Source organism: Galeopterus variegatus, unplaced genomic scaffold, assembly GCF_000696425.1.
Source record: "Galeopterus variegatus unplaced genomic scaffold, G_variegatus-3.0.2 Scaffold20648, whole genome shotgun sequence".
In the NCBI taxonomy this organism is placed as follows: domain Eukaryota; kingdom Metazoa; phylum Chordata; class Mammalia; order Dermoptera; family Cynocephalidae; genus Galeopterus; species Galeopterus variegatus.
In genome coordinates this window covers 1-10979 of record NW_007746759.1, presented here as the reverse complement: position 1 = coordinate 10979, position 10979 = coordinate 1, and the positions used below count along the sequence as shown (strand labels likewise).

At 38.1% G+C, this 10979-nt stretch overlaps 1 long non-coding RNA gene across 1 annotated transcript; it reads right to left on the bottom strand.

The window, feature by feature from the left end:
* Positions 1-783: 783 nt before the first annotated feature.
* Positions 784-4563, bottom strand: LOC103583215. Its single transcript, XR_549836.1, has 3 exons — positions 4484-4563; positions 3701-3845; positions 784-867 (listed from the first exon to the last, which is right to left on the bottom strand). It is a non-coding gene; the product is annotated as an uncharacterized LOC103583215 (long non-coding RNA).
* Positions 4564-10979: the final 6416 nt, after the last annotated feature.

Genomic DNA, 10979 nt, shown 5'->3' with positions numbered 1-10979 from the left:
CATTTCACAGATCATTTTGGTATTTGGACAGTAGTCTGAGCTAAACATAAAATTAAGCCACAGTGTAGGTATGAGGCTCTAAGGTAAGTCAGGCATTGGCCTCATAAACTCAGTCTTTCTCTCTCTCTCTCTGCTTCCTGTTTGATCTATCTGAGCATGAAGGAGAATTCCACCAGCAAATGTCCTTTCAGTCTAGTACTGGAAAGAGTAGCAGAAATCTACCATAAGCAGAGGGAGAGGTAGAAGTTGGGTCCCTTCACCAGGGAACTTGGGTCCCTGCATCCCTTCACCGTCCTGAAATTCAGCATGATCTCAGCTGTAAAGTGAAACACTGATCCACGAAGGTAATCTCTGTGGCTCCTCTATGGGCTTCAGTTTAGGTGAGAATTTAGTCCTGCAGGTTTAAATCCTGTTTCTGCTATTTACCACCTGGATGGCACACACCAGTTATTTAATCTACCTGAACCTCAGATTGCTCATCTGTAAAATCAAGATAAATAACTATCCCATAAAATTGTCACAAACATTAAGTTTGACAATGTACATAAAGCACTTAGCTAGAGCCTGACGTACACGTGTTCAATATTCATATTTCATTAGTGTAGTCTAAGAAACCCCATTGCTACCATCCACCTGCCTTCTTACTCTGTCAAAGCAGACTCTCTGGATGATTTGCTTGTCAATAACATAAACACACCCTCAAACAAGGCAATAACATAAACACACCCTCAAACAAGGCAAACACACATTCTTCCAACCTTGAAAGTACAGTTGTCTCGTGGTCCTGGACTTGGGCTGCCTACCACCTGTCCCCCAGAGTGTAATTCCAGGGAGTACAGACCCTCGTGTGCTTCAGACAGCAGAGATCTAAGGGCAGAAAGAGGAAATCCTTATAAGTCAAAAAACATGAATTCCCAGAGCTAGCAGCCCACTTGACCACTTCAAATGTCCTCCCTGCACTTGTGAAACAGAGCTGACCCATATTCCTGTATTTCCCTTTTCACCTCCTAGGTCCACTCACAATTACTAGTCTTTAAAGACTGGATCCTTCAGCAAAAGAAGTTATGATTCTTTGCTGTTGTTGAAAATCTCTGGAAGTTAAAAAAAACAAAAACTGTCCTGCTTCTCAGAATCATATGCTCATAAGACTTTAAGAACTGGAAGGGACTTTGATAGATAATCTATTCCTAGTTTCCATCTTACAAAATGACAATTCCAGATAGATTAAGAGACTTTAAAAAAAAAAAAAGAAAGCTTGATTTGATGTGTAAGCAACTAAGATGATTCTGAATAATAGAATGAAATTTAGTTAAAGTTAGTAAAAATTACCTACTTTTTAGCAACTGTGATTAAAAAAAGTGTATGTGAAATAAAATACAATTGTTTTAGTACAATGAACTTGGACTTAAAAGCACATAAAATTTTGTAAACTTCAAAAAAAAGAAAAAAAAAAGAGACTTTTGTGTATGAACACCAAAGGTTAAGAGCAAAGTGAAGCTCAAATCCTAGGTTTTTTCTAGTAAAAGGAATTGATCTTACTTGTTAACCAAAAACATTCGTGACTTCATAATCATCCAAACAGCCCATAAACATCTCACATAGCCATCAAGACAGAGAGAGTCTTGGACCTCCTCTCCTCTTTTCATGAAAACCACAGTGGCTTCGTTGCCATTTTGAGGCTGACATCCATGTTGACTTTTGTAAGAGGAGAAATATGGTGAATAAGAAAAAAGCTAGATTCAGGAAGTGCCTCCTCTCCAAACCTTCCCAACAAAATCTTTAGTATGACCTTAAATATTTAAATCTGTAGTGTTCATTGTGTTAGCCACTAGCCTTATGTGCTTATTGAACATTTGAAATGTGGGTAGTCCCAATTAAGATACACTATAAATGTAAAAAACACACTGGATTTTGAAAACTTGGTATGCAAGAAAAGGCTATAAAGCATCTCATTAATAATTTGTATAGATTACATATTGAAATGATAATACTTTTGATATATTGGGTTAAATAAAATATATAATTAAAATTAATTTCAATTGTTTCTTTTGGCTTTTTAATGTGGCTACTAGAAAATTTTTAATTATATTTGTGCTCACATATTTTAATTGAGCAGTGCTAAATTTTGAAGCCACAATGGCTGTTTTGAAGAAAGTAGTTATGTCTTTTTATGATAATAAGTATGATGGCATTTCATAGATGACAAACTATACAATTTTTCACACTAAAATGTTAATTGAATTTGATATTTATCCCCCAGTCAATGAGTATATTTAAGAGGGTAGTTTTTTTTTCTCAAAAAAATGACTTAAATGGTGCATCCTAAAATCATTAGTATGTTGGGAATGAGGGGAGAGAAGATATAAATCTTCAGAGCTTTGACTTATTTCATGGCAAGTCCTTGCAGAAATTCTATGCCCAAATATGCCATAAAGCTCAAGGAAAACATATAACTCAGTTTTTAAGCCAATAGTAGTGCTATAAGGAAGTTCAGTTCATCAGACACCTATTGAGCATCTTCTACTTGTAAGGTACTGGGCAATGTACCATAAGGACTACAGTGATGAGATTAAACACAACTCCTGCCCTTGAAGCACTTAATTCTGTGAGGATGACCCTAACGAGCAGGCGACTAACATAAGTGTCATGAGAAACACGGGGCTGAGGAAACAGGGTCACTGAGACTATACATGCTGTGCCTTTGTGTAAATTACAAAAGGTCTTTGCTTCAGGATGATGAACTGCACAGAAAAGTGTGTGTGCACACCCCCCTGTGGATGGATTACTGAAAGGTGTTCCTTCTTCCTGTTTCAAAGAAGGGAAAGGTTACACTCAGTTGTGTGTTCAAGGAAGAGGTGGCATTCGTAGTATGGTTGGTGGACTGAAATAGGCAAAAATGAAAGAAGGGGAGTCTTCATGAAAGAGGGAACAGAAAATGAAAGGAAATGTCAATGGTTTTATCTCTTAACCAATGATCCCCTTTCATGCAGCATCAGTAAGACATGAGTAGAAAAAGAACGAACTAGTGTAAACTTCATAGACCAACAAAAACTTGAGTCAAACAATAAGTTACCTGAAATCCTATACAAATTTTTTTTAAATAAAGATAATGCCAAACTCAGCAAACAAATTGATCCTAAGGTAAGCTTCTTTTCTAACCAGCTTTGAGTTTATGCACCATCTTTACAATTAATGCCTATTTCAAATAATGAGTACATTAGACTGAAAAACAGCACCATTTATTGAAATCTTAATAGGCATAGGACTGTTTGTTTAGAGTATGGTGTTATAACACCAAGATCAAGGGTTTGGATCCCCATACCAGCCAGCCACCAAAAATACAACAAAAAATAAAAATAAAATAAAATAAATATCCATGTGCCCCACTGATCAAAATAAGTGATTAAAGAAATGAACAAATAAGAGAGAATAATAGCCATAGGGCTGTTGTTAAAAAATAAATTGAAACACAATCCAGCCCCTACTTATAAATACCTCAAATTTCTTTCCCATATGCTCATTCTTCCTTAAGCAACAGAGTCCTGATAGGGACTTTTAAGTATATTTGCATGAGACATTTTCAAAAACTATAGCAAGTAATTGCAGTCACAGCAGGAGTTGCTCTAATACATCACCAAAAGCTACTGATGTAAGCAAAATTCACTCATTCTGTCTGGTCTTCCTATTGGGACAGATATACCTGGTCCGGCACGTCACCACAGGCAAATCCAAGAAGACAGGAGAGACATCACAGGGGACACTAGGCAGTGCAGGCACCATCACGTTCACCAGATGTATCTCCAGCTGAGACCCATTGGTGGGATAAAGGACATCTGACTCCAAACCTAAACACAAGGGAAAAGGGAAATCAGGCTAAGCAGGGTTGTAATCCACATAGGGTAATATAAAATGTGGCCACATGAGGGCAATGTAAGATGCTGAGTTTGCCTAAGGATTAAATTAACACTTATTTCCTCATAGCTGCTGTATAAAGGAGTTTTCTCACTTATGAGTTTATAATACAATTTTCTCTTTTCAGATGCACTTAAATCCAAGAAAGAATTTTTTTCAACCATCAGAGTTACTCTCTATTGTACTAGATAGAGATAGGTATGCTAAGCCATGGTTTAGAAGTTCTCAAGTATAGAATTATCTATCAGGAAGACAACCAAAATTCTTGGGTACACGTTGCCAAGTACTATGCTATGCACCCCATATCATCTCCTGTAGGCTTCCTAGAGTCCCATCCCACAGGTTGGGATAAGACAGTGGACACAGACATGCAGTAGTGTGATGTGCTTTGCTTCTGACATTAGCAAGTGAACATCTGGAAAGACAGAAGTTGGTCAGTCTGTCCATCCCCCTTCAGTCTCTCTCTTACACCTGTCCTTAGACAACAAAGAAAACAGAAGATGCACATTCTTTAGGATTGTGGGTCAATAAATAAATTGTGGGTCATGCACTTAGTAAAACCCAAACCTACCATCAAAAATGACTGTGATCCATGTGCCCCCCGCAAGGCTACCTTCTTCAGGCTCAATACGTAAACTCAGGCGAGGTCCTGTAAGGAAGTGAGAAAAACACTGGATTTGAAGGTCAGATTCTATCCCTTGCTTTCCCAATATTTTAAAGCAAAAAATAGCATGCATTAGAATCACCAGAGGGCCTGATAAAGCACAGATGACTGGGCCCAACCCCAGAGTTTTTGGTTCTGTAGGTCTGAGAAGGGGCCCGCAAATTTCCATTTTTAACCAGATGATGCTGTTCTGGGAAACATACTTCTGAACCCTGTTTTAAGGAAAATTCTGACTGATCTCACTCATCTTAGACATCCAAAAACTCAGTGTTCACCAGGACAATCCTGAATTTCTGCTCCTTTTGGAAAGAGCCTCAGAGACATATTTTGCTCCCAACTGAACCCATACTATCTCCCCTCCCTTCCCCACTCTTTGGTCAAGTGCCCATATTTAATTGTAAAGGTTGCCACTTAGTTCTTTTATGTGCACTTTCTAGACAGGAGGGAAAAGTCCCTTCTGCAAGCTATCCCTACTTCAATTCTCCTGCTTCATATACTGTCTCTCCTAGTTTCCTCTTCTAAATACATGATCAGAATGACTCCCCAAATAGATACAAAATTCCCTAGATTTTTGCCTTGTCTGCTCAGAGAGGGGTTGCAGCATGGCTCATTGCTGGAATTTCATTTAATAAAAAATATCAGGGCTGGACAATTAGCTCAGTTGATTAGAGTGTGGGGTTATAACACCAAAGTCAGGAGTTTGGATCCCCTTACCAGCCAGCCACCAAAAAAATAAATAAATCACATAATAAATCATGTTTATCTTTTTTAAAAAGTCAGTATGGACTTCACATGCTAGACTAGATTGGGTCCTCTTCTATAAGCCATCAGCCAAGCATGACCTTAATCAATCCCTCCATCTTTGAAGATATTCCTGGACATGACTTGGCAAAGTAAAGCCACTTCAAAGAAGCCAGCAAAAATCAATCAGCTCCTCAGTGAGGTAATAAGCAAGGAAAGTGTTATCAACAGAACAATTATTTATTTACATCAAAACTTAGATAATTCAGGCCATGCTAACTGTGGCTAGCCCAGGGCTTCCATGTATAGTTATGCAGGATGTGCTCTGCACACCAGACAGTGAAGAACCATCCACATCAACACAATCATCCATGGCAGCCCCAGCCAGACCAGACCACCCCTACCCCTCAAAGATGATAAGGTACTTTTATCTAAAGACCAAGAAACAAATGCCATGAAAAAATATAGAGAGGATAACCAAATTCACAGAGAAAATTGAAGACATGATTTGAGAAGATTGGAGATTGGAGACATGATTTGAGAAGATTGGAGATTGTAATACAAGTACTCATTAATCACTACAGCAAGGTAAGTTACTCTCTTTAGGAAGGTAGAAAAGAATTACATTATATAGCCCCAAAAGGAATTATACAAAAAAAAGTTACAAGTTATTAAAAGTTCTGAACTATAACAGCAAACTCCACTGGCAATTAAAAATTGAAATATCGGGCCAACCCCGTGGCTCACTCGGGAGAGTGCGGCTCTGGGAGCACAGCAGCGCTCCTGCTGTGGGTTCGGATCCTATATAGGGATGGCCAGTGCACTCACTGGCTGAGCGTGGTGCGGGCAACACCAAGCCAAGGGTTACAATCCCCTTACTGGTCACACAAACAAAAGAAAAAAAATTGAAATATCAATTCATAACAATTTAGTATATAACCTTAGCTATCAAACAGAAAAATTTATTAAACAAAAAATATTCAAGGATGCCCACTCTCACCACTCCTACTCAACATAGTGTTGGAAGTACTAGACAGAGCAATCAGAGAAGAGAAGGAAATAAAGGGCATCCAGATTAGAAAAGATGAAGTCAAACTGTCCCTGTTTGCAGATGATATAATCCTATATATCAAACACCTTAAAGCCTCTACAAAAAAACTCTTAGAGTTGATAAATGATTTCAGCAAAGTTGCAGGATACAAAATCAACACAAAAAATCAGTAGCATTTCTATACTCTGACAGTGAACATGCAGAAGAAGAAATCAAGAAAGCTTGCCCACTTACAATAGCTACCAAAAAAATAAAATATTTAGGAATAGAGTTAACCAAGGATGTGAAAAATCTCTATGAAGAGAAATACAAACCACTGCTGAGAGAAATTAGAGAGGATACAAGAAGATGGAAAGATATCCCATGTTCTTGGATTGGAAGAATTAACATTGTGAAAATGTCCATATTACCCAAAGTGATCTACAGATTCAATGCAATCCCCATCAAAATTCCAATGACATTTTCCTCAGACATGGAAAAAACTATCCAGACATTTATATGGAATAACAAAAAAACACAAATAACCAAAGCAATCCTAAGCAAAAAAAATAAATAAATAAAGCTAGAAGCATAACACTACCTGACTTTAAACTATATTACAAAGCTATAATAACCAAAACAGCATGGTACATGCCTAAAAACAGACACACAGATCAATGGAATAGAATAGAGAACCCAGAAATCAACCCATACACCTACAGCCATCTGATCTTTGACTAAGGCACCAGTCTACACATTGGGGAAGAGACTTCCTCTTCAGCAAATGGTGCTAGGAAATCCTGAAACAATAAAACTGCTTGAAAAAAAAATAGGGGAAACACTCCAGAAAGTAGGAGTGGGTACAGACTTCATGAATAGGACCCAAAAAGCACAGGAAACTATAGGAAAAATAAACAAATGGGATTATATCAAACTAAAAAAGTGAAAAGACAACCAACAGAGTGGGAGAAAATATTTGCAAAATATACATCTGACAAAGGATTAATATCCAGAATATACAGGAACTCAAACAACTTTACAGTAAAAAAACAACCCAATTTTAAAATGGGCAAAGGAGCTGAATTGGCATTTCTCTAAGGAAGATATATGAATGGCCAACAGACACATGAAAAAATGCTCAACATCACTTGGCATTCGGGAAATGCAAATCAAAACCACTTTGAGATACCATCTCACTCAAGTTAGGATGGCTAATATCCAACAAAGTGGGAATGATAAATGCTGACAAGGTTGTGGAGGAAAAGGAACTCTCATACACTGTCGGTGGGACTGCAAAATGGTGCAGCCTTTATGGAATACGGTATGGAGTTTCCTCAAACAATTACTGATAGATCTACCATATGACCCAGTGATTCCACTGCTGGGAATATACCCAGCGGAATGGAAATCATTATGTCGAAGGGATACCTTACTCGCATGTTTATTGTAGCACTATTTACAATAGCTGAGAGTTGGAACCAGCCCACATGTCCATCATCAGATGAGTGGATAAGGAAACCGTGGTATATCTACACAATGGAATACTACTCTGCTATAAAAAAGAATGAAATACTACCATTCACAACAACATGGATGGACCTAGAGAAAATTATACTAAGTGAAACAAGTCAGGCACAGAAAGAGAAATGCCACATGTTCTCACTTATTTGTGGGAGCTAAAAATAAATAAATAAATATACCAACAAATAAATGGTAGGGTGGGAGAAGACACAATGATCACAACAATTCCTTGAACTTGTTAAGACAAGTGAACAGATATGAGGTAGTTGGGGGCAGGGAGAGTGAGAGGGGGGGAAAGAGGAATGGGTAAGGGGACATGAAAATCAACTACAATGTATATTGAGAAGTTAAAATAAAAGAAAAAGAAAATTTAAGGCCAGAAGCAGATACCTCAACACCTCCTCCCAAAATGATATTTTTTAAATTTATTTTTTCAATTGACAAATACAAATTATATATATTTATGGTGACAACCAAAATAATATTTTAAGTATAAATAAGAGTTTTCAAGATAACTTAGTATGTTCTTATCTATAATCCCTTCAGAACACATTCTACTCACCTGCCAAAAGTAGTACTTCAATACTTATCAGAGAGATGAGCCAGACATTCATCTTGTTCACTTAAATCAATCCTCTCAAGATTGCTCAGATATTAAAAGCATTTTCAATTTTGATTGGAGCAGCATAGCTTTTGTGCTTTATAAAAAAGTAAAGTAAAAAATTACTATCATTTTTGCTTACATACTCTTATTTTGCAATACTGAAACTTGGGAAATTAAGGAAATGATATAACTATGCCCCTAGTGTCTTCAAAGGGACCTACCATATTTTCAAGCTTGGGAGAAATCACCACTCTGCCCACCTTGTATCACCAGCTTATTTTATGCATGTTTAAGTGGGTAAATCAGAATAACCTCTTTCATTTATTCATTATTGAACAAAAGCTGAATTTTTACAAATAAATTCTAGATATCAAAATTCTGTTTATGTGGGGGGAAGGATCTGTTTTGTTTTGTTTTGCTTCTGGAAGAGTCTCTGCCCTCAGGAACCTCAGGAATAAAGTAAAAAGCTTAACAAGGTGAATGCTAAGTATGGTTATGGACTGAGAAAATGGTACCTAAGAAGAATTTGGGGAAAATTGTCTTATCCTCACAGCAGAGGAGGAAGGGAGGAAAGAAACAGAAGAAGGAAGAGCAGGACCCTCCAGACTGGACCCTAGGACTCCAGGGTCTCTCTAGCCCACCCCACGATGCCCACCTCTGCCAGCCTCATCTTCCTTAAGCACAGCTTCATTGTGCCATTCTCTGTTTAAAGAGAACTCAATGCAGAAGCTCCATCACTTGTAAAATGATGGTAAGAACTTTCCTCTTAGTATCTTTATCAAGATTAAATGAGATGATGTATACAAAGAAATTAACACAGAGCTTGGCCCAAAGGAAACAGCCACAAATGTTAGATTTCCTTTCACAGGCTCTCTATCTCTGACAAACCCAACGTAAAATCATCTGTCTGTCTTTTCAGTCACTCCAAGACCTGTCCCCAGCCTACCATTCCAGCTTTTCCTCACGTTGCTGTCCTCACTACCACTCAAGAGAAGCCCCCCCACACATCAGCCTCTGATCTGGCTCCTGCTGGTCCCTTGCTGGATTCCTCAAACTCTCTCTGTGGCCTAATGAGATCCATGGCCTTCCTGCATGACCCTGCTCAGCAGCGTCCTCCTCCACCAAATCCTTCCCCAGCCATTCTAGCTCTCATCAGCCTCCCCCCAGCCTCTAGCTTGTGTCCTGTAGAACCTGGAGCAGAGATGTAGTACCACAAATGCTTCTTCTAGAAGACGCATTCCTCAAAGAGAATCAGGAACCCATCTTCTATTTCCGCAACCTCTTAGCATGAAGGTCCCACAGAAGGCTCAGTAAATTCTAACTGATGAATATACATTGAAATATCCTAAATCTGGGTTTACCTAATCTGAGAGCAATGATTTGCATGTATGTGGGGGATGGGCGGACTCCACAGATACCTGGCTGAAATACCCATGACTGTTCTAGAAGGGATACTGAGCTACTCGCCAGCACCCCCAAGTCAGAGGGCAAGACTAAATCCTCTTTAAAATGATTGCTCTGAAATTTTATGAAAATTCAAAAACTTATAGAATTAAATTCACACACATACATTACTAAATACACACTTAATTTCTTTTTTTAAGAAAATACTGAGACTTAGCAGAAGTAGTTACACCATTTCAGAAAACACAAAAGCCACAGTAAACTTCCAGGAAAAGAATATATGCAAAAAAACTTACAATAAACTTATCTTACAGGTATGGCCTGATTAAGATAGCCTGAAATATAAAATAATTTATATTTATATTTAATTCAGTGCTGCAAATATTTATTATATGTCTCCTTTATGCTGGGCAGTGTGCTAGGAGCTGGGAAGACAGACAATCTGTGCACCTGCCCTCAAGTCATTATCAAATGGAGTCAGAAGGAAGGCTACTTGTCTTTAGGAAAGGAGTTCTAAAATTTCCAAGTGGATTCAGCAAGTATTCTTTTAAGCTGCAAGATTCCCTATACGTTTACATCTGTTTGGAATAGAATTCAATTTACATTCAATTTTCAGAAACACATTTTTACTTCACAGAGAAAGGTACCCAGGAGTATTTACTACTTAGTTCGAAACACAGGATCTGACTTGTTTGCTGCACCCAACAGAATATGCTCAGCACAGGAGAGTCTATTTTCAATCTGGCTGAATGATTTTAATATTTTATTTCAGCACCTACTCCCAAGCTCAGAACGATGGAAATAAACATTCACACATTGATTTTCTTAAAGCCTCATGCTCAGACCTGCATCCTTTCCTCTAAAATAGAGCAATCAAATCAATAATAAATGTGCTTCTTCTTAGTGTGGATTAATCAATCCAATAATTCTTCCTAAGAATAAACTCAGTCTGTATTTCTTTTCACCAGAAAATGTTCGTCCACACACGAGAGTTGCGTTCATTTAGTCCAGTCCTCTTTTTCCTCTCGTCTTTCTTCTCTCTCTGCTCTCATTCTCGCCTCTTCCTTTCTCCCTCCCTCCCCCCCCCCCCCCCCCCCCCCCCC